The following is a 16,342-nucleotide window of genomic DNA, read 5'->3' as shown; positions in this document are numbered from 1 at the left end:
GGCTGGAAAGTAGTATCTTCCCGCAGACTGCGATGGATGAAGTGTCCTGGAACCTTGGATCTCTTGTAAAAGAATAAAGTAAATTATTCTGTAATAATTATGTATTTTTATTTTATATTTTATCTTTGTATGTAGATGTAATTGTTATGTGCTGTGTGTTATATGTGTAGGTGTGTGCATCGTGGTCTGGAGAAACGCTGTTTCGTCTGATGAAGTATATCAGTTCCTGTCTGAGTGATGGCATAGATCCATTCCAGTTCACCCATCATGGATACAGGTCTATGGCAGATGTCATCTCACTGGCTACACACAAAGGCCTGGAACGCCTGGACAGGAAAGATGCATACATCAGGATGCTCTTTATTGACTACAGTTTGGCATTTAACCCCATCATCCCCTCAAAACTGATCAGCAATCTCCAAGACCTGGGAGTTAACACCCCCCTGTGTAATTGGATCATGGATTTCTCACCTCCAGACCACAATCAGTGAAGATTGGTAAGAAATTCTCCTCCACAATCTCCATCTTAGCCCTCTGCTCTATTCACTTTACATCTACAACTGTGTGGCTCAATGCGACCATAACACCACCTACAAATTTGCCGAAAATACCACGGTAGTGGGTTGTGTAAAGGAAGGAGACGAGTCAGTATACAGGATGGAGATTGAAAACTTGACTGAATGATGCACCAACAACAACGTTGCACTCAATGTCACCAAAACTAAAGAGCTGAATGTTGACTTCAGGAAGGGAAAACCAGAGGTGTATGATCCAGTGATTATTGGGGGATCAGAGATGAAGAGGGTGAGGTTAGATTCTTGGGAGTCACTATCTTGGAGATTCTTTCCTGGACCCAACACACCAATGGCATCATGAATAAAGCATGTCAGTGCCTCTACTTCCTCAGGAGTTTGCGGAGGTTTGGTATGACACTGGAAACCCTGTCAAATTTTTATAGATGTGTGGTGGTAAGTGTGGTGACGGCTGCATCACGGTCTGGTATGGGGACACCAATACCCAAACATAAAGCCCTGAAAAAGGTAGCGGACACAGCCCAGGACATCAAGGGTAAAACCCCTTCCACCATCGAGAACATCTGCAGGGAACGCTGCCGTTGGAAAGCAGCAGCAATCATGAAAGACCCTCACCACCCAATGCACTCGCTGTTCTTGCTGCTGCCATCAGGAAAGAGGTATAAGTGCCACAAGACTCTCATTACCACGTTCAGGAACAGCTGCTACCCCTCCACCATCAGACAATCCTCAACAACAAACTAAATCAGAAACTCTTTTAAGGACTCTTACTTATGCACTTTATTGATTCTTTGTTCTCTCTGTATCGCACAGTTTGCTTACCCTCGTAATCTGTTTACAGTTCCTTGTTTGTTTACATGGTTACGCTGTGTACAGTTTATTTTTTGTACTACCAATTAGTGGTAATTCTGCCGTGCCCACAGGAAAAAGGAATCTCAGGGTAGTATGTGATGTCATGTATATACAACAAATCTGAAATCAGAATCTGAATCAGATGATAAGGAACTTGAACAATGACTCCTTATGATTTTAAAAACATCTATAAGGTCTCCTCTCAGTCTTCAAAGATCCAGAGAAAACAACCCAAGTCTGTCCAACCTCTCCACTTAGTTCACACCCTTTAAATCAGCCACCATCCTGTGAAATTTAAATTTCTTCTGTCCCCTCTCCAAAGCCTCCACATTCTTCCTGTAATGGGGCGATCAGAATTTCACACAGCATTCCAAAGGTGATCTAACCAAAGTTCTACATCCCTGCCCCAAATAATACATGCTATACACTGGAGTGAAGCACAAAAGTTTGCAGGCGCTTGAGATTGTAGTAAAAACACAGGAATGCTGGAGGAACTCAATTCCCAGGAGGTCCTCCGATGGACACTGTGCAATTTGCTGAATTCCTTCAGCATTTCTGTGTTTTTGCTATACATTGGGGTCAATGGAAAGTCACTGTTATGATCTGTTTGCATGTGTATATGTCTCCCATCTTTCAAGCTGGATTGTCACAGCCAATGCACTTTTTCCATTGAATGTAGCCAGCTACCATGACAGCTGCTCAAAGATCTCCATTGAAATGACTGCTTGTAAAGCCTGCTTTTCTCTGCCATCCAAGTGGCCATAACCAGCTCATTGTTGGGCTGCTGCTCAAGGACAGATGAACTATGAGGAACTGGAATTGCACAGTGGATCAAGCGGCGTCCGTGGAGAGAAATGGATAGTCACCGTTTCAGATCAACCTGAAGCGTTGACTGACCATCTCTCTCCACAGATGCTGTCTGACTTGTTATGGAGCCAAAGGGTGGAAAAAGACCTTTCGGCCCAACTTATCCATGCAGACCAAAATGTCCCATCCAGACTTGTCCCACCTCCCATATCCCTCTTTAGCCCCATAACACATTCTATCCAATTACTGTATCCATCCTTTTTTTTTCTTAAACATTGCGTTAGTACTTTCCCCAACCACCTCCTCTGGCAGCTCATTCCATACACCCACCAGGGGTAAAAAGGTTTCCCCATTTCCTGTTAAAACTCTACTCACACCCCCCTCCACCCCACCCCTAAATCTTCTGGTTACCGATTCCTCGACTTTGGGCAAAAGGTTCCCTGTGTTCACCCAAGCTATTTCTCTCACGATTTTGTACACTCTCATTCTCCTGTGCTCCATGGAATAAAGCCCTCGTTTGTTCAGAACCATAGAACAGAAGACCACAGAAAGTGGCCTTTTGGCCCATCTATTCCAGGCCAAATTATTTATTGCGCCCTGTCTCATCAGCATGCACCTGGACCATAGCCCTCCACACCTGCCACACTCCACCTCCCCATCTATGTACCCATTTGATCTTAAATTTCAGATTCGAACCTGCATTCACCTCTTCAGCTGGCTCTCACCATGCTCTCACCTACCTTCTGAATGGAGAAGTTCCTGCAAATGCTCACCTTAAACATTTCACCTTCCACCCTTAACCTATGACGACAATGAGAGTACTGTGTTCCCTTCTGGTCACCTCATTACAGAAAGGATGTGGAAGTTTTATAGAGGGTGCAGACGAGGTTTACCATGATGTTGTCTGTATTGGAGAGCGTGTATTGTGAGGAAAATTTGACTGAGCTAGGGCTTTAAAGAGTGAATGGGGAAGGCTTAGGTTGATTGTGGGATGAGGGGCCTGTACTGTGCTGTACGGTGTGAATTATGAACATTTATTTTGCTCTTTAAGCCTCCTTCCAAACATCATTAAATGACTTTACACATTGCATCACTCTCTCTGCCTGGAAGTGTATCTCCTGCCTCTTCCATCGTAGCAGAGGGCGATGTTGGATTTGTGCCCTCTCTCATTCACTTTATATCCTCCTTTTCAGCCTTTTTACATCTTTCTGCCTGTGTGATATTCCTTCCCATACGCTGGGCATTTCTGTCATGATCGTTCATATTTTCAACCTTGAAACTGTTGCTCTCCTTACCGTCGGTGCCTCAGTTTGACTTGCTTGGACAGTAATACATGGTGCACTGTTCAAATAATTAACTGAAGCCCCATAGGATCTGGCACACTTTGCCAAGTCTGGCTGACTCTCTCAACAGATGTTCCCCTCTATTGAACTCCACTGTTGCAATGATTTCCCTTAGATTTCCGATCACAATTTGCAGCTGGCAGTGTTGTTTCACACCAGTACATAAAAAAATGTTTCTCCTTTCACCCGCCTGGATTCTGATGACCATCTCTTTCTTGGAAGGTTGCACTGATCCTCAAAATTACACTGGAAAGCTGTTAAACAAAAAATGTGCAGATTTTCATCAAATGCAATACACAAATGTGGTGGATAAACTCAGCGGTCACACGCCATCCAAATTTAGGCTCCTGAGGTATCTTCACCTAATCCATTCCCAATTTGGAGATTTATGGTGCCCTCCCAAATAGATAAAGGACAAGTCTCCTGCTTCCAATCAGTTGGCTACTAATGCCAGGCAGTTATTTTGCCATGTCCATGGGGCTGTTCTAACAGGTAGATCCAAATTCCAATTCCATCAGGCCTCACTCAACATCCTCCTTCTTCATAGCATCAATGGCTCAAGGGGCTGACAGGACAGTGGCCACAGCAGAGAACCAGTGAGGGGGTCAGTGGCTCACACAGACTGCTCGGGCTTAGGCAGTGCTGGAGGTGAGACACTCAGTGACTCTGAAGGGACTCTATTTGCTTCTCTTTCTCTCTTGCTGTAAGGGGCACCAGGCAACACTAATAGCAACTATTTGTCTGCCTCAAGGCAGGCAAATGTTCTGCTTATTCCTTGAAGAAGGGTTCAGGCCAGAAACATCAGCAATCTATCTTTGTCTTTTATGGACGCTGAAAGACCGACTGAGTTCCTCCAGCATTGTAGTGTGTTTTTCCTACAATCACAGTGTTTGCAGACTTTCATGTTTAATGTTTTTAAACATTAAATGTAAATTTTAGATGTAGAAACAGAGCATGGGAATAGGCTCTTCTGGCCCACGCGCCCACACTGCCAAATACACCCAAATAACCCATTAACCCACTAACCCCATACATCTTAGGAACATGGGAGCAAATTGGAGCATCTGGAGAGAAGCCATGAAGGTCACTGGGAGAATGTGCAAACTCCTTACAAACATACAAACAACAGCGGATTCAAACCCATGTTTGCTAGTGCTGTAATAATGTTGAGCTTACTCTATGCTAAACTGTGTCATCCTAGTTAACAAATCAGACACAGTCTATATAATAAGTTTAAACTGCTTGCCAAAACTACATTGATAAGGTTGATCTAGAAGTCGTGCCTTCTTTAAGTAAAGCCTTTCTTGTCATTTTTCATATTCTTTTAGTGAGTCTTGTTCGAAAGATTCTTTGCTGCATGGTTCACAGCCACAAAATTACCATACTCCATCTTCACTGTACCTCTGACCCAGAAGGGCTTGATGTTCGCTGTTGCAGTAATTGGCACTGGCAGTCTTTGGATCTTCATCTTTTGCAGCACATTTCATTCTAAACTTTTGTCTCATCTGAAGGCTCTGCAGAATCTCACGTCATCTCACACCGGGGATTGACGGCCTCGACCTCCTGGGAATTGATTTCCTCCAGCATTCCTGTGTTTTTACTACAATCTAAATCCCTTTTGCTTACTCTGTTTTGTAGAACAGTACACAAGCAACAGGCTCTTTGGCCCTCCATGTCTATACTAGCCAATTCAAACTCATCCCATCTGTTTGCACATAATTCTGTCTGTTCATAGCCCCTTTCACACTTGTGTCCCACTAAACTGGCTGTTCAGTGTCCTGGGATAGGAATGGGGGTTTGGCTTTTCACACTTGGGACAGTGAACTCTTTCACACTTGCAAGGAGACCTCCCTGGGGTTAGGACTGTTCTACCTTCTACCAGGGATGTCATGATGCTTTGAATGATGGTGAACCTGCCTAAATCCTGATCAATGTATTATGATCTTATATTTGCACATAATTAATCATGCCTGATTATAACATAATTAAGCTTTATGTACAGCACAGTATGAGCCCTTCAGCTCCTGTTGTTGTACCGATCTATATAAACCTTTTTAAGGGACCGTGGGAAAGTGCAAGCAATAAATAGCAATAGCGAACAATTTTTAAACAGGGTGGGAAAGTTGGTAGCGCTATCGTGAGCTAATTTATAAATAGATGCCCTCCCAGAATTCCATGCAGCAGAAAAAGGGCTGTATGCATGGCTGCAAGCACAAAGCATTCCTCGAGGGGTTTCTCTGCCACACAGCATTCTGGGAAGTGAGGTCTGCCATTGCTTTATCCAACAGTCTTTTATAAATTGTGTGCTATAGCGCAATCAACTTCCCCATGCTGTTTAAAAATTGTCTGCTATCGCTGTTTATTGCCATTTATTTCCTCTCTCTCACTCTCTCTCCCACAAGGTTTATACCTTCATTTTAATCTTTTCTTCCTTTACGTTCCTGCACTCGCACAAAAACTTCAGTCATTTCAATCCCACAATGAATTGCTTGTTTCACACTTGCCTGATTGCAACGCCGGTGGCTGCAAATGCTAGGGATTGTAGTTGGAGTCAAGGCTGTCAATCCCCGGTGTGAGATGACATCACTGATGCCGGCGTTGAGTTGTTTTTGCTTTCACACTAGATACTTTAAAGGCCGATTGGCAGTTAATTCCTGTGATCACTTGCAAGTGTGAAAGGGGCACTGGTTTCTGTCTCAATGGTTCATAAACAGTGCTATCAGATAGATCTGCTTCCACCCACCACTCGCTGTGTAAAAAAAAACTTGTCCTGCACATCTCTTTTGAACTTCCCACCTCTCACCTTAAAACTATACCTTGTAGTACGTAACAGTTCCATCCTAGGAAAACACTGAATATCTACCTCCACTAATCTGTGTATCAATCAGAGAAAATAATTAAAGTTGGTTTAATCTCTCCTTGTAGCTAATGCACCCCGTCCAATCCAGAACACATCTTCTGCATCCTCTCCAAAGCCAGAACTGCATACAGTATCCAAATGTAGCTGAATCAAACTTTTATGTAGTTGCAACATATTCAGTTCCCTGACTTAATGAAGGCAAGCTTGCAGAACTCTTTGCACTTGTACTCCCACTTTCATAGAGCACATCCAGCTTAGTACAGATCCTCTGACCCACAATGTTATCCCGACCTCTAAACTTACTCAAAAAACAATCTAACCCTTCCTCACACCCATATATTTCTTACATCCTTATGCCTGCCTAACAATCTTTTAAATGTACCTATAAAACCAGTCTCCACCACTTCTTCTTATTTGGCTTGGCTTCGCGGACGAAGATTTATGGAGGGGGTAAAAGTCCACGTCAGCTGCAGGCTCGTTTGTGGCTGACAAGTCCGATGCGGGACAGGCAGACACGGTTGCAGCGGCTGCAGGGGAAAATTGGTGGGTTGGGGTTGGGTGTTGGGTTTTTCCTCCTTTGACAATGCTTTCCAGGCACCCATCATTTGCTGTGTAACTCTGACATTTACCTTAAACTTTCCTCCACTTACTTTAAACAGATGTCCTCTGGTATTTCCTATTGCCGCCCTGGGAAAACAGTGCTGGCTGTCCACTTGATCTCATAATCTTAGCCCCTTTCACGTTTGCAAGTGATCCCAGGAATCAAACGCCAATCAGGCTTTAAAGTGGCAAGCGTGAAAGCAAAATCAGCTCAACACCAGCGTCAGATGGCGCAATCTCATGCCGAGGAATGGCAGCCTCGACCCCTACTACAATCTCAGGTGTCTGCAGACGTCAGCGTTGCAATCAGGCGAGTGTAGAATGGGCAATTGCATTGTGGGATTGAATGACCCAAGCGAGTGCAGGAAGATTAAAATGAAGGTAGAAACTTTGCCATGAGAAAGTCACAGTGGGGAGGGGAAGAGAGAGAGTATTGTTCAGTGTCCCAGTCAGGAGTTCTTTTTCTTTGGCTTGGCTTCGCGGACGAAGATTTATGGAGGGGGTAAAAAAGTCCACGTCAGCTGCAGGCTCGTTTGTGGCTGACCAGTCCGATGCGGGACAGGCAGACACGATTGCAGCGGTTGCAAGGGAAAATTGGTTGGTTGGGGTTGGGTGTTGGGTTTTTCCTCCTTTGCCTTTTGTCAGTGAGGTGGGCTCTGCGGTCTTCTTCAAAGGAGGCTGCTGCCCGCCAAACTGTGAGGCGCCAAGATGCACGGTTTGAGGCGTTATCAGCCCACTGGCGGTGGTCAATGTGGCAGGCACCAAGAGATTTCTTTAGGCAGTCATTGTACCTTTTCTTTGGTGCACCTCTGTCACGGTGGCCAGTGGAGAGCTCGCCATATAATACGATCTTGGGAAGGCGATGGTCCTCCATTCTGGAGACGTGACCCATCCAGCGCAGCTGGATCTTCAGCAGCGTGGACTCGATGCTGTCGACCTCTGCCATCTCGAGTACCTCGACGTTAGGGGTGTGAGCGCTCCAATGGATGTTGAGGATGGAGCGGAGACAACGCTGGTGGAAGCGTTCTAGGAGCCGTAGGTGGTGCCGGTAGAGGACCCATGATTCGGAGCCGAACAGGAGTGTGGGTATGACAACGGCTCTGTATACGCTTATCTTTGTGAGGTTTTTCAGTTGGTTGTTTTTCCAGACTCTTTTGTGTAGTCTTCCAAAGGCGCTATTTGCCTTGGCGAGTCTGTTGTCTATCTCATTGTCGATCCTTGCATCTGATGAAATGGTGCAGCCGAGATAGGTAAACTGGTTGACCGTTTTGAGTTTTGTGTGCCCGATGGAGATGTGGGGGGGCTGGTAGTCATGGTGGGGAGCTGGCTGATGGAGGACCTCAGTTTTCTTCAGGCTGACTTCCAGGCCAAACATTTTGGCAGTTTCCGCAAAGCAGGACGTCAAGCGCTGAAGAGCTGGCTCTGAATGGGCAACTAAAGCGGCATCATCTGCAAAGAGTAGTTCACGGACAAGTTTCTCTTGTGTCTTGGTGTGAGCTTGCAGGCGCCTCAGATTGAAGAGACTGCCATCCGTGCGGTACCGGATGTAAACAGCGTCTTCATTGTTGGGGTCTTTCATGGCTTGGTTCAGCATCATGCTGAAGAAGATTGAAAAGAGGGTTGGTGCCAGAACACAGCCTTGCTTCACGCCATTGTTAATGGAGAAGGGTTCAGAGAGCTCATTGCTGTATCTGACCCGACCTTGTTGGTTTTCGTGCAGTTGGATAATCATGTTGAGGAACTTTGGGGGACATCCGATGCGCTCTAGTATTTGCCAAAGCCCTTTCCTGCTCACGGTGTCGAAGGCTTTGGTGAGGTCAACAAAGGTGATGTAGAGTCCTTTGTTTTGTTCTCTGCACTTTTCTTGGAGCTGTCTGAGGGCAAAGACCATGTCAGTGGTTCCTCTGTTTGCGCGAAAGCCGCACTGTGATTCTGGGAGAATATTCTCAGCGACACTAGGTATTATTCTATTTAGTAGAATCCTAGCGAAGATTTTGCCTGCAATGGAGAGCAACGTGATTCCCCTGTAGTTTGAGCAGTCTGATTTCTCGCCTTTGTTTTTGTACAGGGTGATGATGGTGGCATCACGAAGATCCTGAGGCAGTTTACCTTGGTCCCAACAAAGCTTGAAAAACTCATGCAGTTTGGCAGTTTGACCATGCAGAGTGGTCAAGTGTGAAAAACCAAACCCTCATTCCTATCCTGGGACACTAAACAGCCAATTTAGTGGCTTGCAAGTGTGAAAGGGGCTTTATACACCTCAATCAAATCACCCCTAATCCTTCAGCATTCCAAAGAGAAAAAATTCGAGCTGTCTTGCTTCATCAGATTTGTTCTCCAATCCAGGCAACCTGAAGTCCTGGACCCTTCTGCACATCAGCGATGCATTCTCTTTACTTTAACCCCCCCTCCCCCACAACAAAGTGCAATACCTCACACTTGTCTGGATTAAGATGTCAAAGGTATGTATTTTACATAGAGTGGTGGGTGCCTGGAATGCATCGCCTGGGGTGATTAGATTGTTGTGGAGTAAGTTTACGGAAGATTGGCACAACATCACAGGCTGAAAGACCTGTTCTGCGACAGAATGTTCTATGTTCTAAACGACATCTGCCATTCCTCCACCCAAATTTCCATTCACCTATATCCTTTGACAACCTTCCTGCAAGCTTACTGATCACCCTACCTCCATGTGGCAGCCAAATTAATACCATTTACCACAACAAGCAGAGGTCATGATCATTTGGACTCGCAGTTCAGTTCCTCCCGAGTTGCTTCCTTCCTCCCCACCCCTCACCTCCCCAAACTTCTGCAAACCTTGCTCCAACTTCCTTCAGCACTATCTCTTTAGAATAACCTTTCAACTACCTCCCCTGGCTTGTCACAGTACAGATTTCAATATGGTGTGAAATGCCTTGGAATAAACATGTCGCTTCTGTTGGTTGCCACTGCATCTTGAAAGAGTGGCATAACTCAAGAGTGACATTCTTTTCACAGTCTCCCAGGATTGTTGCTCAGATGGGAGGCACAGTTGGCATAGCAGTTAGTGCAATGCCTTTACAACATCAGCAATCGGATTGAGGTTCACATCCCATGCTGTCTATAAGGACTTTGTACGTTCTCCCCAAGTCTGCATAGGTTTTCCCCGGGGCTCTGGTTTCCTCCCACTGGTTGAAACATACCAGGGGTTGTAGGCCAATTGAGTGTAAATTGGTTGGCGTGGACTTGTGGGCTGGAATGGCCTGTTAACATGCTGTATATCTAAATTTCATTAAAGTTTATTTGTGGGCGTGCCTGCGTTCAATACTATTAAGTGAGAGGTGTGGTGGAGGGTGGGGATTGTATTTAACAATGCTTTCCCTGCCAGGTGCTATCTGCATGAAGGGGGCAAAGGGTGTACTTCCTCTCAGCAACATTAAGTGACAGATTTTTTTTAAGTGCTGGAGAAAATCAGCAGGTTGTGGTACTAACATGCCTCGGTATCTAGATAAAACAAGGACAGGGTCCCCATTGTCTACACCACCAAACTCCATACACAACATATCACTCTCTGCCATTTCTGCCACCTACATCATGATCCCACCACCGGACACATCTTCCACTCCCCTCCCCGCTTCCCACAGGACCTGCTCCTTATGGGACTCCCTTGTCCACTCATCATTTCCCACAAATTGCCACTTGTTACCTACCCATGTGATTACAATATATATACTTACTCCCACACTTCCCCCCTCACCACCATTCGGGGCCCCAAACCGTCCTTCCAAGAGAAGCATCACTTCACTTGCTTGTGAATCTTCAGGGGTCATCTACTGCATCCGATGTGGCCTCCTCAACATCGGAGAGACTGGATGCAGACTGGGAGGTCATTTTGTTAAGCAGCTTTGCTCTGTCGGCTGCAACAGTAAGGACCATCAGTGGCCAAACAGTTCGATTCCACACACCAATCCCACATTGACATGTTTGTCCATGCTGAGACCTCCCATAAACTGGAGGAACAACATCTTGTAGTCTTGGCGCTCTCCAACCAGACGACATTAACGTCGACTTCCAATTTCTGTTAAACTCCTCCCCGGTATCTGTCTCTTTCCCTTCCCCTGTCTCCTTCCCTCCGGCTCTCTACCCCCCTTCCCTTCCTTCTGCTTTTCAGTGACCCTCTGCCCCTTCCCCATCACTTCTCAGCTTCTTTCTCTTCGACCCTCCTACCTATTACCTCTTATTTGTTAGCCTGTGTTCCACCCCCTTCCCTTCCCCCATTTGCTCCACCATTTATTCAGACTTCTACCTGATGTTCAACATCCCTGACAAAGGGCTCAGGCCCGAAATGCCAACTTCCTTTTACTTCCTGCAGATGCTGCGAAACCTGCTGAGTTTCTCCAGCACACTTGTACATTGCACTAGATGCCAGCATCTGCAGACTTCCTTGTTTTTATTTGAATATTTTATTTTAATTTTCATAGACTCGTCAAACATTGTCATCTTTTTTAACATTCATGTAACATACAGAGTCTGTATTTATCCCTCCCATTCCCCCTCACCCTCGTACAACTGAAAGTACTGTCAATTAAAATACCTCAATAGCTAAAGGAAAAACATCCCATAATTCCCCCCTCCTGTTTTCCTCCTCCGTTTATCTTCATTTCCCTCCCCCCACCCCCAATAACGAAGCCACTGGTGCCAATCTCACCCCACCCCCGCCATTTTGAGACATGCCCAATGCACCCATCTACCACTTGTACCTCCCTCCCTTTCCTTGAGCTCTCCATATTCATTCTTACTTCTAATATATATTCATCTTTAAACATTAACATTATAAAAAAAAAACATATCCCCCCTCGTATTCCTCACAATTACAATATTTACAGTCCATCTTTCTCCTGATTCCATCTTTCCACCTTATTTATATTTAATCCTGAAGCAGTGGCAGGGTTTTTACAAAGTCCACAGCCTCCATTGCATCCTTCAAAAACTTTCTTTCCCCTCCCACCCTTACTATCTTAAGCGTTGCAGGTAAACTCGATTCCTTGTTGTTTAAGGCTCTTTTTAACTGGGTCAAATTCCCTCCTACGTTTCAATAGCGCCGCACTTATGACTGGGTAGTGCAGACTTCCTTATTGCCCAGAGCTTGATCTTACTTGGGAATTGATTTCAGTCATCGGAGTCGGTGACATTCAACCCACTGCAGGGATGATGAAACAAGTTCCGTGGCTCGATTTGCACAGCTTTAGCAAGAGAAGAAATTGTCTGTGAAACTAGATCCATGTTGGAGTTGTCACAATCTTTCTTAATCTAAAATACGCTTTTCAAAGAATCTTCTGAACTGCTTTTTTATTCTGCAAGATCCAAGCCACTGTGCAGTGTGAACTACTAATCCTACCGAGGGATTATGACACAACCTGCTGGGTTTTGGCATTTTTTTTTAGACATACAGCATGGTAAAAGGCCCTTCCAGCCATGAGGCCTTCCCGCCCAAATACCCCTCTTGTGTGTTTTGGGAGGGTGGGAGGAAACCAGAGCACCCAGAGGAAACCCACGTAGACTTGGGGAGAAGTGCCTTACAGACAGCTCCAGATTCAAACCCAGGTCACTGGCACGGTAACGATGTTGCATAACTGCTATGCTCACTGTGCCATTCTTTTGTCCTGATTCAATGATACATTTGCCCTTGACCTCTGGACATCAGTAATATTTTGCCGAAGCCCTGAAACCCTTTTGCCAAAGACTTGAACCTTCAGGAAATCAACTTTCCAGACCCATTCCTGGGACTTCTGCATTGAAATAAGGAAGATCTGTGATTGCCCATGGCAATTGGTCCAGAGATGATACCCGTCTTGCTCAGTTCCTCCAGCACTTCTGTATGTTGTCCAAAATCTTTCAAGCTGGCTGCACCATCTGGATGCTCCAGGGGAAATCCTAAGAAGTTCAAGACAGGCAACATTTTCTTATCCTGTTGAATCTCCTTATTAAGTTCAAGTTAATTATCACCTGACTGTAGAAGAATGGTTACAGGATTCTGTTCAACAATCTCACAGTCTGGGGGAAGAAGCCATTCCCCAGCCTGGCAGTCCTGATTTTGTTGCTCCTGTACCTCCTCCTTCCTGAGGGTAGTGGGCTAAAGATATTGTGTGATGGATGGAAAGAGTCCATAATAATCCTTTGAGCCCTATTTAAGCAACACTCCAGATGAATGTCATTAATAGTGGAAAGGGAGATCCCAGTGACCTTCTCAGGTGTTTAGATGATTCTTTGCATGAACTTCGGTCTGATGCTTTGCAGCTACCATACCACACAATGACATAGCAAGACAGCACAGTCTCAATTGTAAAAGGTTGTCAAGATGGAAGCTGATAGCCTGGCTCTCCTCAGCCTCCTTAGGATGTGTAGGTTCTGCTGCCTCTTCCTGACTAATGAGGAGGAGGTGTGGGTCATGGATAGGTTATCCTTTATATGCACGCAAAGGAACTTGATGCACTTGACTATCTCCTCGATGGAGCTATTGATAGGTAGTGGAGAATGGTTGACCTTCATCCACCTGAAGGCCACAATCATCTCCTTTCTCCTGTTCACGTTCAGGCTCATGTTGTGGTTCATGCACCATTTTACTCATACTGAATGAACCATGTCCACCTACTCACTTGAGTCACAGTGGTCCTACCGCATGATGCTGCATCATCCGGCTTTGATGACATTTTATTGGGTAATTCTAGAAGACTGACCCAACCTTGAATTTCAATTTCAAATTTAGTACAGCACAGTAACAGACCCTTCCAGCCCTTGAACCCATGCTGCTCAAATCCACCAATTAACCAACAATCCCCTTGTGCTTTTGAAGGGTAAGAGGAAACCCAAGCACCTGGAGGAAACACAGAGAGAATGTACAAACTTGTTACTAACAGCGCTGGATTCAAATCCAGGTCACTGGCATTATAATAGGGGTGTGCTAACCATTACACTAACCTTGCCACCCTTACTTGCCAGATCACTGAATCTTCTTGCATGGAAGTGATATCTCAACAATAGAGAGGGCACAACTTCTAATTTGCAATAAAATCCAATTAATTTTTTTTGGCTTCATGAAGGGGTTTGAATTTACATAGAATCTTTTTACAATGTTAAGATGTCTTCAAAATATTTCATTGCTATTGAGCTGTAGTTATGGATGTATTTTGGAAAACATTGGATCAATTTGGGCAAACAGGGACTTATAAGCATTGAGATGATGAGCAGATCGGACAATCTAACCCCACTGAGCTTAAGGGAAAGAAAGCTTTCATCATGGGGTACAGCCTTTTACATGAATCATGCAGACAGGAGAAGCCATTCTGCCCATTCTCAGAGCAACCCTGATAGTCCTGTTCCTTCACTTATTTCTCTGTAATCTCACTTGCTTCCATTACCACCCTGATTCTCCTCCTGTTGAGCAACAGCAGTTGGGGGGAAAATGTCAAAATGGGAAATTAACCAACTTCTTTAGAGCATGGGAAAAAACTCAATGAGGGCATGAGGAGAGCATGCAAACTTCACACAGGCAGCGCCCAAGGTCTGGATCGAACCCGGACAGCACCACTCTGCAGTCCTGACTGCGGTTCTTCCAAAAAAAAGCACCTCCCTGACACAATTATCAGTGGAGGAGAGGGAGGGACCAGCCAAAGATGAACATTCAAAGTCCAGCATGTGAAACTACATCTCTCTGCTTCAATGGCGAAAGGATTGTTGCTAAACCAAGGCTGGCACCTTTCTGTATTTTTGACGAGCAAGCTCAATGCCCAGGGGCGCTGGCCAGATTCCTGCATCTGTTCTCATCAGCTGTTCAAATCCTTCCTTGAGCTGACCTTTCAAGTGGCAGGTTTTACCACTAAATTAGATTGAGCTCATATTTGCCCTTCAGCTGCCCTGCTTATTGAAAGACATCTGGTCTTATTTAGGATTCCTGATTGCTCAGTCCTGCTCCTGGCAGTGCTGTGATCTCAGCTCTGCTGGAGAAAAAACATTGTGTTTTAAACATCCCACTTGCATTGAGCGGCTTCCTGCTGCACAGGTGCTGCCGACTGTGTGATCTCACTGTGCCCATCATATAAGGCTTCATGCCATCCACTTTATATGATTGTACAGATGTTGGAAACTGGAGCATTAGTAATCCACGGGCTTCATGTATTGGGTGTCATGATATTGGAGGCCGCAATACCCAAACCTACTGGAGAAGAAGCTAGGGGTCAGCAGAGGGATATGGGGGAGGGGGTTGATGGAAATTGGAGAGGTCACTATTGATGCCGTCTTGTTTCCGGGCGCCCAGACGGAATAGAGGAGTGTTTCTCCAGTTTGTAGGTAACCTCAGTTTGGCAGTGCATGAGGCACTTGACCTCAGCATCTCCAGATGTTCTTATTTATCTCCATGAGTGGCTGCAGTTGTTTTTTTACACAATTAGAGTTCATGACAACCCTGGTAAATCTCACTACAGGCCAGCTGAACGGTGGTTTGCTCCATCAGCTCACCCTCAATCCTGGGCCCAAACCGAGCTGGTACTCGAGCACATTGCCCTGCAGCACAGGTACGTGTCTTGTGGCCATGGCCTTATGCACTGCCAAACCGAGACCACCCACAAATTGGAGGAACGACACCTTGTATTTTGTATGGGCAATCTCCAACCAGACAGCATCAACATCAACTTCTCCATTTTCTGCTAACCCCTTCCCATGCCCTCTATTTCTTTCCCTACCCCTCTGACTCCTTTCCTCCAGCTCCCCACCATATCTGTTCCTTCTCCTGCTCTCAAATCTTTCCTCTTTTCACTTCTCAGCTTCTTTCTCTTCTACCCTCCCATCTGAATCCACCTATGACTTCTTACCTGTTCGCCTGGGCCCCTTCCTTCCTTCCCACAGTCCTCTCCACTCCCTTCCCTCCCCTCCCCCTTTTTATTCATGCACCTAGCTATTTTTTCTTATTCCTGACGAAGGGCTCAGGGCCGAAACAAAGGTTACCCTTTACTTCCTATGGATGCTGTGTGACATGCTGAATTTCTCCAGTACACTTGTGTATTACAATCAACCTCAGCATCTGCAGACTTTCTCATCTTCCAACCATCAAGATCCTTTTGGTCTGCAGGTGTCTATGTGATTCAAGTCTGAAGTTCCTGTGGAGGTTGAGGAAGACCTCAACATGACCACATTATGGTCCCCTTGAAAAAGAGTATTCAATGGTACCAATGAGAATCCCTGCAGAAGCTGCCGACCCTGTGACATCTGTCTCTGAGGCAAATGTCAGAACATCCCTCGAGAGGGTAAACCCTCGTAAGGCATGAGTCCCTGATGGTGTACCTGGAAGGGTACCGATAATCTGTGCCAATCAA

The 16,342-nt window shown here is 45.5% G+C and overlaps 1 protein-coding gene across 5 annotated transcripts in view; it reads right to left on the bottom strand.

The window, feature by feature from the left end:
* The window catches only part of LOC138763163 (voltage-dependent calcium channel subunit alpha-2/delta-2-like), a 604,584-nt gene that overhangs the window by 232,392 nt on the left and 355,850 nt on the right, over positions 1–16,342 (bottom strand). The window lies entirely within an intron of this gene.

Source organism: Narcine bancroftii, chromosome 5 (genome assembly GCF_036971445.1).
Source record: "Narcine bancroftii isolate sNarBan1 chromosome 5, sNarBan1.hap1, whole genome shotgun sequence".
Lineage (NCBI taxonomy): Eukaryota > Metazoa > Chordata > Chondrichthyes > Torpediniformes > Narcinidae > Narcine > Narcine bancroftii.
The sequence above is the reverse complement of the archived record's forward strand: the minus strand, read 5'-3'. Positions and strand labels throughout refer to the sequence as shown.